Source organism: Solanum tuberosum, unplaced genomic scaffold, assembly GCF_000226075.1.
Source record: "Solanum tuberosum cultivar DM 1-3 516 R44 unplaced genomic scaffold, SolTub_3.0 scf00253, whole genome shotgun sequence".
Taxonomy (NCBI): Eukaryota; Viridiplantae; Streptophyta; class Magnoliopsida; order Solanales; family Solanaceae; genus Solanum; species Solanum tuberosum.
In genome coordinates this window covers 255,028-257,473 of record NW_006239176.1, presented here as the reverse complement: position 1 = coordinate 257,473, position 2,446 = coordinate 255,028, and the positions used below count along the sequence as shown (strand labels likewise).

Here is a 2,446-nt window from a genome sequence, read left to right as displayed (position 1 = left end):
GAGTTTGATTTTGTGGTAAAAGATAGAAAGGGGACCGAAAATCAAGTTGCCGATCACTTATCTAGATTAGAAGAAGAGGCTATGCTAAAGCTTGGAGATAGGGCTGAAATTAATGAAGCTTTTCCAAATGAACAGGTAGTGGCTGCTTCTCATGATTTAATTCCTTGGTTCACAAACCTTGCTAATTATTTGGCAAGCGATTTTGTGCCCCTGATTTATCTTTTCACCAAAGAAATTTTTTTATGCATGATGTGAAGAAATTCTTTTGGGATGAGCCTTACTTGTATCGTAGTTGTGCTGAAGGGATTATCCGTCGCTGTGTGCCCGAGGTTGAGATGTTGAGTGTACTTGAAGCATCCCATTCATCGCCTGTTGGTGGGCATCATAGTGGTATTCAGACTGCACATAAGATTTTGCAGTGTGGGTACTACTGGCCTACCATCCACCAAGATGCTCAGGATTTCGCCAAGTCCTGTAATCGTTGCGAAAGAGAAGGTGGGATTTCAAAGAGGCAAGAGCTGCCTATAAATCCTATATTGGTGATATAGTTGTTTGATGTATGGGGCATTGAATGTATGGGTCCATTTGTGAGTTCATATGGGATGAAGTATATTCTTGTTGCGGTTGATTATGTATCGAAGTGGGTGGAAGCAGTTGTGCTCCTCAACAATGAAGGCAAAGTGTCACCGCATTCTTGAAAATAATATCTTCTCCAGATTTGGTACACCGAGGGCTATTATTAGCGATGGAGGTTCTCACTTTTGTAATAAGTTGTTCAAGGCACTACTTGAGAAATATGGTGTCCGCCACAATGTAGCCACTCCTTACCATCCACAGACTAGTGGGCAAGTTGAAGTGTCTAACAGAGAAATCAAACAGATTTTGGAAAAGACTATGAATGCTAATAGAATGGATTGGTCAAGGAAGCTTGATGATGCTCTATGGGCCTATCGCACTGTATAAAAGACCCCCATAGGTATGTCTCCTTACCAACTTGTATATGGGAAGTCTTGTCATTTACCGGTAGAGCTAGAGCATAAGGCGATGTGGGCAATGAAGAAGCTAAATTTGGATTGGGGCGCCGCTTCAAATTAAAGAATGAATGACTTGAATATGCTTAATGAGTTTCGCCTAAAAGCTTACGAAAGTTCAGCCTTGTACAAAGAATTGAAAAGCGTGAATTTCTGGTTGGTGATCTTATGCTTCTATTCAACTCTGGTTGCGCTTGTTTCCAGGCAAACTCAAGTCCAAATGGACTGGGCCATTTTTGCTCACAAAAGTGCTCCCCCATGGAGCGGTTGAGCTTGAGAATAGTGAAAGAACAAGGTTCATGGTAAATGGGCAAAGGATCAAGATCTATCTAGGAAATGCTGAAAGTGTGCAAGAAGTGATTGAGGCCTACAATCTTGATGAAGTCTGAGTAATCAAGAAACTTGCGTCGTGCCGCGACGTTAAATCAAGCGTTGTTTGGGAGGCAACCCAAGATGTACAATCTAGCCAAGATAGGTTTCTATTTTCCGTTTAGTAGTTTTCTTTGTTTAATTGCGTCTCTGTATCAATTTAGATATGTGTTTTAGTTTTTTTTAGCGTTGGCTAGAATTAGCATAGAGTCTCTGTCTAAAAAGTGTCCAGAAAATGTAAAAAGAATAGCCTGTTGGTTGCTACATGTGCAGGTACACCATGAAAAATCTGCAGAAAATGGTCTGGTGCAGAGGTGTACGGACCCCATTGATGGTCCGTCGTTCAATCCACGAATCGTGGATAGTGTCCGTAGACCCCAGGTAAGCCTCTCAATTTTTCTAAGTGTAAGAGTGATCTACGGTCCTAATCTACGGACCGTAGATCGACTCACGGACCGTAGACGAGGTCTCGTGAGTCCAAACCCTAGTTCTGTCTGACCTGACCGGACCCCCTCATTGAAAAACTCCCCTAATTTAAAATCACTTTCACTTCCCTCCAGTCACTCTCCAACCATTTCACCATCCCATAACCTCCCTAAATCACTCCATAACTCCCCCCATAAAATCATCCCTTCCATTCCCCCATAATTCCCACAATTCCTTTCCATTTACGAATACAACTCATTCCATAATCCACAAAAGGGTCCGGTGTTGGGGTTAGTAACGAAGAGGTGATTCCTTGGTCTTGCTAAGCTTAGTGTCGTCACACAATCACCCCACTTCTCATTGCTTGTAAGGTAATAGACTTTCCCCTCACTTTGAATTTCGATTCATAGATTGAATATAGAAAGTCGGGAGCTGGGTCTTGACCTTGGGTAATTATTAGATGAAATTGCATGATAAAATTGGAAGTTACAATACCCTTGGAACGATAGTTAGTCATTGTTGCCTTGTTGTATGTGATTATAAGTCAACATGTAAGTTTCGACTTAGGGTTCCAAAGTTTGTCTTAAATACTTGTTCAAATGATTAATCGGAATCCTGAG

At 41.6% G+C, this 2,446-nt stretch overlaps 1 pseudogene; it reads left to right on the top strand.

The window, feature by feature from the left end:
* Positions 1 to 963, top strand: part of LOC107062654 (uncharacterized) — a 13,164-nt pseudogene extending 12,201 nt beyond the window's left edge.
* The last annotated feature ends 1,483 nt before the right edge of the window (positions 964 to 2,446 follow it).